Source organism: Gymnogyps californianus, chromosome 9, assembly GCF_018139145.2.
Source record: "Gymnogyps californianus isolate 813 chromosome 9, ASM1813914v2, whole genome shotgun sequence".
NCBI lineage: Eukaryota > Metazoa > Chordata > Aves > Accipitriformes > Cathartidae > Gymnogyps > Gymnogyps californianus.
This window is the reverse complement of record NC_059479.1, coordinates 21,465,221-21,479,451: the sequence shown is the minus strand read 5'-3', so window position 1 is coordinate 21,479,451 and position 14,231 is coordinate 21,465,221. Positions and strand designations below refer to the sequence as shown.

General features: G+C 43.2%; 1 protein-coding gene across 1 annotated transcript in view; it reads left to right on the top strand.

The window, feature by feature from the left end:
- The first annotated feature begins 2,654 nt into the window (after window positions 1-2,654).
- The window catches only part of TRPC5 (transient receptor potential cation channel subfamily C member 5), a 78,751-nt gene continuing 67,174 nt past the window's right edge, over window positions 2,655-14,231 (top strand). The window contains exons 1-2 of the mRNA XM_050901694.1: window positions 2,655-2,739; window positions 3,476-3,673. The gene's annotated coding sequence lies outside the window, so the exon portion shown is untranslated. The remainder of the gene's footprint in view (window positions 2,740-3,475; window positions 3,674-14,231) is intronic.

Here is a 14,231-nt window from a genome sequence, read left to right as displayed (position 1 = left end):
TGGCAATCAGCATTGATACCTTGATGATCATGCCCCAGAATTAGCCCCTCACTGAGATGGATGGGACTGTTCAAACCTATCTGAGCCTTTTGTTCCTTTCCCAGGCTCTCTGCTAACTCCTGTAGCTGTCTAAGCATCAGATACCCACATTTTCAGATTTTCTTCACAGCCATCGTAGATGGAAGCTTTCAGATAAGAAATCAAGAGGAAAAAAAGCAAGAGGAGGGCAAAAGAAAATGAGGATTTGAGAGAACAGTGCCTGTCAGAAGAGACTAGCAGTGTATCATCACTGTACATCTGCTGCTCCAGTGCCTTGTTCTAGTCAAAACATCAGTAGACAAAACAGCTGTGCTACCCTGAAGCCTTAATTCTCCTCTACAGTCTTCCACACGTAGTTCAGCCGTCAGTCAGTGGTTAAGGTGTGAGCCTGGAGTGGAATGAGGTTCTTTGCTGGCCCTAGGATTCCTGTCGAAAGTTGGTAGTGTCTCCTGCTTTTCTTTACTTAGAAAATGGGGGTGATGATACTTTCTATTTTGCAGGGAGCCCTAACCAGATGTGCTACTAAGCAAGGATTTGCAGGAGGAGGGCTCTTAGGCCCAGGGCTTTAAAGAAAAAGGAAAGAAATTTGAAAATAGTGCCTGTCTGGTAATATACACGTTGTTTGCATTTCTGTCTATAGCCACAGTTATGACTGTGCTTAAAGTTGTCTAGTATGTAACATATTTTCTCAGCTGATTTTAAGCTCTGCATGGCAGTAATAGAGGTGTCTTGGAGTAGAGAAGCTTCAGCAGGCCTTGGCTGTAAGTAGGCATGTATAGAAATGCGTTTTGCCTCTGCCAAAAGTGGTGTTAAATTGGTGGCTGTTTTATCTGATTGAATCAAAGGGATCCTCTCACGCTACATGTGAACAAGGGTGTATGATATCTAGCTGGCATGATTTAATGGACTTACAAAACTGCCTTCATGGAGAATACCCAGTGATGCTTCTGCACTGTGTTGACTGAGCGATAACAACCTTTTAGTTTTATAAATAGCAGAGCAGGCAATCCTTAAAGTGCGCGGGCGTGAGTCAGTGTGCAAAATGCCACCGTTGCCCTGACCTGCCTGGTACCAGAGCAGAGCACAAAGACATCCCTTGCTGCACGGACCGTGCTGGGTTTTTACCAGCCAGGAAAGGGCTTACAGAGAAGGTGGTGCCGTGGCCTGCAGAGAAGGTCTGGCATGCCTAAATCAAGCAGCTGTGGTACTGCCAAGTCCATGGGCTCCAAAGCCCCATTTCTCCCCTCTCTGCTCCATACCTCCGATCTGCAAACTTTGGCTTAAAGTTAATGAGATTTTTAAACCTAGAGAATTTGGGACACTTTCTGTCTGGTTTCTGCATCAATGAAGTTCACTCAGTGACTCACACTCTTTACTTCACACCCTAGAGGCTAGAAACTTTTTTTTTTTTTCCCCAGAGGAACACATTCTCGTGTAATTATTGAACTCCCAAAGCTCAGGGCTGAAAATAAACCCCAGCAAATGTGGCTAGACTCCCAAGGAAGTGACAAGCATGGCATGACTGTAATCTAGTGTAGTCTAGTCGTGCAGACTGTGAACAGTTATGGAGAGCACACAGCCCTGGGGAAAACTGCTCTCCTGGGGTGAAACAACTCCTTGATACGCTGCTAAGAGTGATACTGCTTACATGGCCTTCTCCAGGCCTGCTCAGCCCTGACTGCATGGTATGGTTTATCCTCAATCTCAATCTAAATGCCAAAACAGTTCCTTTCAGAGTCGCTTTACAGATAGTGCATTGCTGCTCCATTGGCAGAGATCAGTATCTTGTAAGCCATCTGTACTGTAAGAAACAATGCTGTCTTGTCAGGGAGATGGTGAGAATGATATCCTACATGTTGTATATCTGCGATTTAGCAGCTCTTCGTAGACATCCAGGAAAGACAGGCGCATAAAAAGTACAGCTAAAGGTGCATCAGGAATGCACATATAGGAAGAAACCCCAAGAAGCCAAGAACAAAGACATTCTGCAGGTAGATGTTGTTTGGGTAAATTAAGCGGTCAGTCAGCTTTCTTCTTTGCAGGTTCAGTGCTCACTATTCCTTTCATGTGCAGTAAATCACAATTTTGATGTATATCTACCATGATCTGACCTACATTTCATATAGAAGCCAGGAAAACATAAACCAATTCTGCAAAGTGATGTTCAGGGAAAGCAAAAGAGCAGTGCGTTAAAGTTGTAGGTGCATGGGGAGGGGAGGCCACAGCCACTGTCTTGTAGGGACCACACATTGTCTCATGCCTCATTCCTTTGCCAGAAGTATAACTCTCCTGCCTGGCAGAGATATCTGAGAGATGCCCGAAGGATGGGACAGGGACAGAGGTCTGTGGCACCCCAGTAACTCCCGGCAGGTTCCAGACACCAGTTACAAGGGCTAGCTGGAAGACAGCAGAAGCAAAGAGCCTTCACAGAGTTTTGGAGAGGAGAGGAGATCAATATCAAGAGAGGAAAAGAAAACAAGTAGAGACAGCTGTGGTAATTACCACTTCAGGGATGATTTTCATTAACCTGCAAGATCTTCCTCTCAGCAGAGATCAGACAGAAAAGGGGAAAGTGAAGCTGTGTCAGAAGAGAGCTGAGAGGGAGGAGGAGAACATCCATTCAAGAGAACCTGGGAGAGGAAACAGTAATGCCCTGGACCGGTCTGTGAATCCAACAGTAAAGACAGACCCAGGGACAAGGTATTTGTTAACTGTTTTCTTTTTAAAGTTTGCAAAATACTGATATTTTAAATAGTTTATTTTTCATTAGCATAATTAAGAATACACAAGTCTAAACTCACTGAAAACAGAATTAACAAATTAGCAGGTGCAGGAATTTGGAAGCAAGAGGTTTGGGAAAACAGAGCTTGCAAGTGTCGGCATTAAGTAGAGCAGTGAAATCGTGCCAAGCCTTATTTATGGATTTGTGCATTTCCTTTGCATAGGCCCACTCCTGCAGCCAGAGGAATACAGCTCAATTTAAACATGAACCCCCTGCAGTTATACTGTAGCTAAGCCTAAAACTGAGAGCATACAAAATAAATCTCTTCTGAAGAAAAACTGACGAGCCTCACCTCAGATGTCTCTTGAAAACCGAGATATCTTGAATGAACACTTAACTGAACAGGGAAGCAAACTGCAAAGTTAAATCCAAAAGAAAATGGGAGAAAATTTTAGAATAGTTTCTTGAAGAAAGAAAATACAAAAAAAAAGCAGCGACATTAAGTTATACTGCAGACAAGAACTTGAGGAGGAAGAAAAAAGCATCCTATGCCCATGTGAGAAGCTCCCCTTAGGAAGACCAGGGACTAATTCCCAAGATAATGTCCTGCAGATTTTTCGGCATGTGACAGAGTAGCCCTGTGGAATATTTAAAATAAGGTGTTTCCCTAGTAAGGTGGGACATTTCCATTTTTTATCATCACTTCTTGTGCAGCCTTTCATGGGACAGAACTACTGCCTCCCATCAGGGCATGGGCCCCAGGAGAGGGAAGTCACTGCCGTGAGACTGGAAAAGGGTGCCAGAAGGCTTCCACTGCAAGATCATGGGGCAGGACTCACCTGCAAACTTCAGACATGAGCCCAGTGAAGAGAGACTGCAGTGTTCCTGTTAACCACAGTGGCTGGCTGTAAGGTGAGGAGCAGGTGTGGGCAGAGGCAAAGCTCCTGCTTGGTTCTCTCTGTAGGGAAGGCAACAATAGGGCAGGGGAAGAGCATTTCACATCCCTCTAAAGGGGCTCAGTGACTCAGCTCCCCTGGAGGCATTCTGACTCCAGATCACTCTGGCATTGTGCTTGTCTCAGTAGACACCAAAGGATCCGTTACACATATTAAGATATACATATATGTGTAGTGTAAGTGTATTTCTGGGCAATTCTGGCCAATTACCACTTGCTGTCGTGAAAGGATGAAGCAAGTCACTTCACTTCTGTTTGCTGCGCATTTCCTGTCCATACAATGAGAGGACGAATGCTGTCTGTCCTTTAAAAAGTACTTTTAGATCTGTGGCTGAAAAGCCACGTAAGAGATGGGTGTTATTGTTGGTAGCCAAAGGGCACAATGTAAGTATGCAAAGATGAAGAAATAATATGGTTACTTCTACAAATCTCTGACCCAAATCTCTGACTTATAAGAATGATCTGGTAGTTGAATAGGCAAGTTTTGTACTGGAGATATTATTCAGGAACCTTATTAGGGCATTAATAGAAGCAAATATCCGTCCCCTACGCATTTCTTTACTTACAAGCAGTATAACAGTGTTACTCCTCTTCCATGCTGCTTTATGTCTGTGCAGCAATTTTTTATGTCTTTTAGATTTGCATGCTTAATTCTCTTGAGAACAACATTTTTCCATTTTAAATGAATGTGTTTTTATCTCCTCCAGCCTTTCTGTGGGTCTTCAAAAACTGTCCAGTTTGCAGTTCTAGGCTCTTTCCTGAGCTATCTTAATGAACTAGGATTTGGCTTTGCTTCTTTATTTTATCTGCAGACTATTCTGTTTATTATCATTGTCAGGGGAAGATCCCTCCCACTTTCTTTCTATGAAGATTTCTCTTTTCTTTTTTCTGTATGGCATTTCCACCTCCCCATAAAGTACCCTGCTTTACTGCACAGCCGAGGCAGTCATTTTGTCAAGAGACTATCTCAACAGAAGTGGCAGTGAAGGATGCTAAGACCAGGCCTGACTTGTGCAGAAGCATGACTGAGATAAACTGTGATTGCACTACCATTGCAATCTGTAATGCTTGGTCTCCATAATTTTAAAATGGTACATTCAGCAAGACCTTTTGCTTGTAGAAATGTTTCTCCTTCTCAGCCCTACAACCACCCAGGTGGCTCAGACTACAGAATTTGCTGGCGAGGTGCGCCTCAACCAGCCAGGGTCCAAAGTGGCGGGGAAGCCGCGCAGCCATGTGGCTGCAGCCGCAGGAGAGGGGACTGTGCCCTGCATTGGCTGGTGCTAGTGAAGGAGAGGTAATCCCCCCGCACCAAGTTGTGCTGCATTCAAATCAGTCACCTGCTCTAAGGACTTCAAATATTTGGATTTTTCAGGATTTTCTTCCTCTGTCTGGAAGCCCCTAAGAAATCTTTCTTTCTCCTGTGAAGGTTTTAGGACGGAGAGATGTCTGAAAGCTTGTTCCCTTTCCACAGAGCGCAGGCATGCAAGCGTCACTGCCAGGCACTAGCACCCTCATGGGAGCAGGGCAGCCGCTCCTTGCCCATCGGGAACTCTCTTTTTGGTCCCATTTGTGCAAATGACTGCGAAATGCAAGTGGTGTGCTCGCTGCCCTTGGGGCACAGATTCCTTGTGTTCCTGTCCCCAGTGTTCTGTATCCGCAGGGAATTTGGCTTTTAATCCCTCCATATTTACCATAGTTTGGAAATTAACTCAGGGAAACAGTATTCACGGGTCTTGCACTTTCTCATCTCCAGAAGGTGCTGCAGGTGAACATAGTATTGTCTAAAGCAGCCTTTCTTAGCAATTGGGAAACATTTCTGTGAGAATTGAGCACATGATTTTTCCTTTTCTTTCCAAGAACCTCCAGTCTGGTTTGAATGACAGAATTAGGAACAAAACTAAAATGGAGCCAGAGCTAGAGTTGCTACTGCACAGTAACCCCGGAGACTGTCAGCGTAGGGGGCTGCAGGTGATGGCTGCTGCATACGTGGGGTCTTGACTGTATTTTTACACAGGCGCCAATGAAAACAGTTCCAGCAGAGCTTGTTCAGAAATGGTAACTGATAACCACTAATAAATCCACCCGTTACTGAGATGAGAAACAGAGCCTAAACAACTGTCACTGTTAGTTGTTTATAGCTTGCTGCAACTGCCCTTTCCTCATCCCGGCAACTGTGCCATAATCCTGTATTTTCCTTTTGCGACTGGGTGGTTTACTTGCACTTTCAGCCAGGCTGAGGCAGGTCTAACAGTCCATACTGCCATCAGCTCTCCTAGAGACGATGTTCACAGATTATCTTGTTGATTGAAGAAATTATTACAACGCTCGTTGAGCGAGAGTGGGAACAGGCAAAAAAAAAAATCTCTTCTTCAATAGCTACAGCAGCTTGAGATTACAAGCAGCAGGCACAGAAACAGTGGACATAGAGCACAGAGATGATAATGATGCCATGCCACATTAGTGCTGCATTAGCAGATAAGACAACGGGGCGGCTTGCTTGACAGTATTTCTCAGTTCAGTTGACATCTCTTTTTTGTTATTAGATGGTGGAAAATGAATAGATAGCCCATCTCAAAAGAGTAGGGGACAGAGCAATGACGTCAGACAGACAAAATAAGCTTTCTGTTCTGTCTGCATTTGCAAAGATACATACTTTGAATATATTCCGGGGCTGCTTTTTTTTTTTTTAAGCTCCTCACAATGGTACATTTTTATTTATTCACACCTGTGTGAGGGCTGTGTGGAAAGAAGTGGGAGTATTACAAACTGTAAATACTTCATTGTAATAGTAGCTAAAACCATGTGCTGCAGCCATTCCATCACCAGGAAGTCATTTTAGTCATTTTAGTAGCCCAGACTGATTTTTGTTCAGGTAATACTGAAATATTCCAGGGATGGGTCAATACTCCCCCCTCCCTCTGCATCCCAAATACGAGCTTTGCAATTGGCTCTCCACCAGAGGTTTTTTCTGTCATCCTTTCCATTAAGACATGCTGGAAGCTGTGTGTAGCTTTTAGGACAGATGAAACCAAATCTGGGCTACCTAGACCCTGCAAAGACCACACTGACAGAGCTGGTGATAGACAAGGATGTTGCTTGTCCTGAACCCAGGGATGACTATGGGCCCATGTTCTGCTTGGCTGCTTAGGCTGTGTGCGACTCACAATGGCAAGGAGTAGATGTCCTGTTTATTATTGTCCAGAGACCAGAGAAAGCACTCTGAAGTCAAACATATTAGCAACTTTCCTGGAATGCAAACACTATATGTGTGTGCATAGAACGAATTTACTGTTTGATAAATTCAAGCAAGCTTGGTATTAGATTTTGCTGTCATTTCCCAAGAAAGGGTGCTGTTTGTACAGTGTAAGGCTGAGCAGCCTCATACCAGCTTGCTCACAGGCTGTAATGGATTCTCGTTTAAGCCCATATATCCAGGGCTTGTCCAGATTAATATGAAATGCTGCAACTTCTTCTGTGCAACTAGACTGAAACTAATGAAGCTAATGAAGGTTGTAACACAAACTAGGGGTTTCCTAATACTGTTTCCTTGGTGACTTTCACCCTTAAATGACACCAGTACATCCTGTTCAGGCAAGAGGCCTTAAGAGTCATGTGTGATGGAGGAGTAGGTAACAGAAATATGCTGAGCTGAGCCAGGCGAGTACAAATCTTTTTCCTCCATGGCAAAGCAGAGTCTCCCAGAGAAGTGTTTTCCCATGCACTGTTAAAACTCAGGGCATTACTCATTTGGATGAATTAAGCAGCCTACCCACAAAATGTAGTGACTGTGTATCTACTGAAATGTTGTTACACTGTGTATTTTAAAGTACAGCTAAAATACACGTATAAGAAGTTTCCCATTAAAGGAAAAACTAGCTTATTTAAGTCATAGATGTACAAAACGTAAATGTCTGGACAACACCTTTTTGAAATACAGTTCTGCTGAAGAGAACATCAAGCTCAGCAGGTGGCGATGGAGGACAGAGAACCATTGGGGGCAAAAGAGAGAATAACTTTTCTGGGTTGCTACAGGTGATCATTGCTAGCAGTGAATCAGTGGTAGCCCACCTCTGCAGCTCCACGGAAAAAAGCCTTTTGAGAACATCCTGGTCCTGTGACGCAATGGTCTGTTCCTGTCCCCAGCGTTATGAAGGACTGAAGTGCTGAAGCAGTAGGTTCAATAGAGAAACCTAGCAAGAACAGAACAAAATTCATAGTTGGCTTGAAGAGGAGAGCAAGGAGTAGCAAACGTCTCATCGTTTTAAATGGTTAGGCTTATGATGTGAGTTCTTCTCTATGGTCAGGTCAATCCAGATGTGAAGAGGGGCTTGTGTGCTGGCCAAGTTGTCAGTTTTGTTTCCACCTACAGCAGTTTGATATTACAAATGCAAAAGTCTTTTCCTGCAAATTTTCCTTACTTACATCTGCAGACAAGTATAGTTATAATGGAACTTTCCATCTCTCCAAAATTAAATCTTCCTTTTCCATCCTGAATACCAGCCTTGGCTACCAGCTAGCTGACTTTGATTCTGCAGAGCTGTGGCGAGGTGGAGCCTTGCATCTACAAAACCCCCTGCGAAACCCATGGGGTGTTTCAGGCCTGTAGAGCTCAGCCTGACACCGAGGCCAGTTTCATTGTGTTCTTCTCTCTAGGTTCTGCTCTAGTCATCACTAGAGCATGGGAGAGCCCTTCAGCTCTTCGCCAAGACAACATGATTCACATCTGTTACATGCTGGCTTTTAGGCTCTCCCCACGGGTTTAAGCATATGTGGTGGAGTGTCATGATTTGTTATTTTCCTTTGAAATACATATGTAGCTGTGCTCCTCTGCTTGAGAAGGCAAGGTCAAACCAAGTGCTTTGCACATGGAATGGAAAGTGGTAAATTTTGCAATGCTCCTTACTTCCTGGGCAAGTTTGTGCTACAGAGTCATACTGGCTCTCAGTAAGGCTGTGTCCAGCAGAGAGAGCTTCTTCATCTAGTAGAGAATTCAGCTCTGCCAAGATTTCCATCCTCCAGCATTAGGCGGCCTCGTAGATGTCCTGGACTGACATGATTGAGCACCCTAAAGCCAGAAGACTGAGAACTGAGTTTGATTCCTAAGTTTTAGTTAGGACCACTGATTGGTCAGAGAGGAATAGGTACTTTCTTAAGCCCAATGGTATCTCCAGGCGTACTACATATGCGATATCTTTTGTAATTATATGTTCATATATACATATATATATACACCCATATGGGGTTGGCCATGACTCATCAATTGATTATACAGCGGAAGAGAATTATACCAAAGAATTGGCCTTTCCAAATCAAACATATATATCTTTGATAATTGTCACCCTCCCCAGGAAGTTAAGAATTGCAGCTGGGACTCGAGTCAAATTATGACATTTTGAGTTTCTGGCAAAGAATTTTCTTTTGGCTTCTGTAAATTTATAATCTGAAGTTTGAGGTTGTCTTCTTTTACAAACACTTCTCAGATTAGAAGGTTACATGCAGTACCTCAGTGACTGTATGTATTCTTAACTACGCCTGAAGTGATGATGAGTGAAAAACGTTCTAAGAAGAATTTTTCTCTGCATCTTCTAAGGACATATCCTCCAATGTGAATCATGAACGACTGCATCCTTGCATTTTTATCACATACTCTATTAGTGCTCTCCCTTTCACTCATCTTGGGCAGTGAAACTAGATTACTCATCTCCAATTTTATTAGCTGTCGGCTTCTCATTTTTGTGTTGTACTGCAACCCTGCAAGTTTTGGAAAGCACTTGTTCAGGGGAATGATATATCTTATATAACTTCTGAGCTGAATATAAACTTCCTGAGATCATGGGGCCTTTGCTAAAGGGAATTTACACAGCCGTATACACCAGAAGGTCATTGCAATTTTATAATTTTAAAATACTTCTGAGGTTGTACATTTATTCAGTAGTGGCTCTTTTTGCATTTAAAAGGATCAGGAAAAATTTCTGCTTCTGACCAAAAAGGTGGTGAGTGTGATGCAGAGACATCATGAGAAGCAGTGAGACTTAGGGTTGCAATCTGGTTCCCACTGAACTCCATGGAAAAAGCAATTTTCTGGAACAAGAGGGTATCTTTGCAAAAGAAAAGGAGTTGCAGAATATTACAAAGTCAGTTTTATTTCCTCAAACTGTGGAAGGTATAAGCTCCGTCAGACATTGTTAGTAAATAAGATCTAGAGCGCTTAAAAGAAGGATCCAATCACAAATTCAATTTCTCCATTAACTACATGTAATATTATTTACCTAAGTTGGCCCTTCTGGACTATTTCATAACTCAGGTTTATAACCTTTTTAAAAAAGATCAATATTACTAAGCACACAGCCTCTGAGCATGATGAAAGAGTCAGGCCATTTTAGCAGTTACGGTCCATGATTTCCAGACCTGAAGTCCAGATTAGAAATGCAGAATGAGGACAATACTCTCCCTGAAATACTAAAAAGAAAAAATAGCCTTGGAGAGAAGGATGGAGCGAAGGAGAGCAGGATGAAGAAGTAAGATGTGTTGCAAGAGATCAGTTCTTTTATTGGGCTGATGATAGAATAGAAAATACAGGCAGGCTTTCCAGCACAAAAACCCTTCTGCAAATCCAAGAGAGAGGATGTAGTGACATTTAAAGCCACACACACAGTTTTGCCAACATGTGTCAGAGTGAAGCTCCAGTAGGAGGGAACAACCAACCGCTCTATTTGCAACTTGGCAGATGGGGTGTTTTGTTGTCTGCTCTAATGTGTGATGTGAGTTGGCTGCTCGTACTGAGTCCCATCAAGTGGGAATGGTAGCTCTTGTCTATTGATCTTGTGTTCAAGATCCAATATTTTGATTTGTTCCTCAGGTAGTCAGATGCTCACATCAGCTGGGAGTGATGAGCTCCGATATCTAAATTCAATACCCCTACAAGTCTCTGCTGCTTCCATTACACAGGGAGCTGAGCAATCAGGAGCAATGGTGCTTTTCCACCTCTTAATCAGCATCATGAAAAGTCAAATGATGATAAAAGCAAATAAAAGCCAGGAAGGTCCTATTTTATAATGGGCCTAGTGACTACATGGATGTAAACCGGCACTGGCTCCCACCCTTTCAGTTATACTCGTCCCATTTCATACTGGACATTCTGATTCCCGTGAGACAGTGGCATGTGGGAGTGTGTTGTGTGTGTAAAGTGGGAAATGAGGGATGGTTCAACTGCTAGCAGATCCTAAAAAAATTTGTAGTGAAAACTCATGAAATTTTTAGTGGCAAAAGGCAGTGCTGCTGAGTGACCTTTGCCTGTCTGTCTTCATTAACACATCTCTAACTAATGGCTACTATTCAGTGCTGCTCCCCTGCTCTTCTTTCTCCTTGCCGTCTCCTCACTGCTTCTTACACGTTGCTCAGGCTGCCCCCCTTGCCTTTTCCCGTGCTACCAGACATCACTCTAACCTTTGTGCAATTTTCATTATGTTCTCTCTCCAACAAGAAATATTAGAAAGGAAAGCTAATTTTCGTTCTTTCTGTTGTCTCTTCCCCCTTGGTGCTGAAGTGATCTCTGGTTCACCTGGACATGATACATCCATGTGATGAACTGATCGTTTGGTATCAAGCCGTGATCCAGGGTGGGAGACACGCAAGGGTGTTGAGGACAGTGCTGTGTCTGTAGAGAGTGCTGACTGTAGATTTCATACAGACGGTGACATGTATAAAGCCACTTCTTAGTTTTCAGCAAAAGCCATTGTTTTCAGCCCTCGACTGAAGTAATACCATTCCCTTGTGATTGTAACATGTCCGTCCCAAGAGTCCAGTCCAAAAGCAGGCAGCAGGAGACCCCAGCAAACCCACCTGTGGCAGCTGTGATGCTGTTTCGCTCTTCAGAGTGAAAAAAGTGGCCCTGTTGATGCAGGGGATAGATACGTCTGAACTGAGTGTTGGAAGATGCAGAGAAATTTTTGCAGGGATAGAAAAAACATTTTGTGTTATTAGACAAAGTAATGCGGCTGGAAACCTTCCTTCCCCAAGCCAGACAAGCTGTTTCTGCCAGCTATGGCTGCTTTTCAGGGGCTAAAGCTCTCATTTCTGTGCCAGGCAACATAGAAGTGGTGTCAGGCTGAAATGGCTTGAAGATTTGGACTAATAGTTCAGGGAGAAGGGCGACCGAACTGGAGAGAGTTGATAGAGTCCAAACTGAGTGGTAAGTCCTCTTCCCCTTATCTTGTGTAGTTTGTTATGTGGTTCTCTTAGTTTTTCTACACCTGTTTGTGCTGCAGGTATCACCACTGGTGTTAGCCAGTCTGATGCATCTGCAGTCAGGCATAGACTAGAAAAAAATTTTCCTTGCCCCAAATATTAACTCAGGTAGCAGAAAATGCCTCTCTGTGAAGAGAATTCATATGGAAAACATGCATTTTCAGGCTCTCTGCACAGATTCCAAAATTTTAATGTGACTATGTTTCTATTTTCAGTACCTTTCAAGTACTTCATTGTTTCTTCTCTCTAGGCACCTGTGCATTGCCTACCCCTTTTCTTACCTGGATTTCATCAATATTTTTGTCATTTTTTAACTGTTAAGCAGGAGACAGTACCACTCTGGGATAAACAAGTGGTTTAGGGTCTACCAGCATTGTCTGTTTCTTTCACCAAGAGATGCTGCCCCCGGGAGACTGGTGGTATTGGGAAGCGATAGCTAGAGAGCAGCGATCCTTGGGCTCATTCGTTCCATTCACACGTTTGACTGATGCTCTGTTAGCCAGTTTTTGGAAGAGAAAGACTTCAGGTTTGGAAAGTCCTTCTGTAATTGTGCTGGATCTCAGGCTGAGAGGTGGCTCAACAGCTAAAGGTTTTGCTGAAATGTTCCGTGTAATCCAGGCAGACATATATTTGTTTTGATACTGCATGCTATCATTTCCAAACCCAGTCAGCAGTGTGTGTTTGTTAGGCTATGCAGATGATGGCATGAGAAGAATTCAGGGCAAATCATTCATTTTGTGAGTCTTTCCTGTTTGGTTTTATTGCAGCTTCTTATGTGCTTGAAGTATTAACAAAATGCTTTCTTGGACTGGGGTTGTACTGGGAGATGAGATCTCACTGAGAAGTGAAGATACGTGAAGCTTTCTTTTCTTTCTACAAAATTGTTGGAAAGGAAAGGGATCCAATTCTGGCATGATGTTTCATAAGGTGACATTTGTTATAACTCATTGCAAATGTTACTCACCATCTACAAAACATTCAATTAAACTGAAGAGCAGTGAAAAATATCCAGTTCTACTTTAGCAGCTGCACTTGTCACCAGAATCCCTCAGGTTTTTTGGAGCCAACAAGATTCCCCCCAGAGACCTCCACATGGTGGCTACTGTCCTCTGCCACCAGTCCCACCGGCTGGTGTTCCTTGCTCCTGTGAGCCAGATTGTCACTCGAGGACAAAATTTCCCTTCCCATTTGGGCTTATCCTTACTTTCCCAAAGATCTCTTTGGTCCTTACTTGTTATCAGACCTGTTCTGCATCCTTTTGTGTCTTGTCAGTATTTCAGTGGGAATTGGCTGGACCCCTGTCCTGGTTTTGGCTGGGACAGAGTTAACTCTCTTCTTAGTAGCTGGTACAGTGCTGTGTTTTGGATTTAGTGTGAGAATAATGTTGATAACACGCTGATGTTTTAGTTGTTGCTAAGTAGCACTTATCTCAAGTTAAGGATTTTTCAGTTTCCCATGCTCTGCCAGCAAGCAGGTGTGCAAGAAGCTGGGAGGGAGCACGGCCGGGGCAGCTGACCCAAACTAGCCAAAGGGGTATTCCATACCATAGAACGTCATGCCCAGTATATAAACTGGGGGGAGTTGGCCGGGAGGGGCGGATCGCTGCTCAGGCATCGGTCAGTGGGTGGTGAGCAATTGCATTGTGCATCACTGGTTTTTTTTTTTTCTTTTTTTCCCCTCTTCTTTTTTCTTGTTATATTCCTTTTCATCATCATTATTATTATTATATTTCATTATTATTATTATTGTTAGTGTTATATTTACTTTAGTTATTAAACCATTCTTATCTCAACCCATGAGTTTTACCTTCTTTCCCGATTCTCCTCCCTATCCCACTGGGAGCCGGGGGGGAGTGAGGGAGCGGCTGCATGGTGCTTAGCTGCTGACTGGGGTTAAACCACAACAACCCCGCAGGGATAACATTTTCAAAAACAAAATTTGAAACATGACCTGTGAGCCTTAGTCCTTTTGAAAATCAGAGTAGTTGGTTATACATGTAGTTTATTGAGACTTCAAGCTCCTAAGTCACTCGAGATTGTTCCTTAGTTCTAAAAGCTTTAGTGGCATAGCATTTCCGTAGAAAATAAGCCAATGTATTTATGATGGTTTCTATTCAGATCATAGGTCCCTTTGCCTCTAACGCCTTTGTGTGTGTCTTCAGGTTGAAGCATATGTGCAGAGAGCTGTAACTCTGGAAATGTAACAAACAAAACCTTTTCTCATACTTGTAGGAAACCAGGGTACTAAGAGAGCACATTTTTTGAG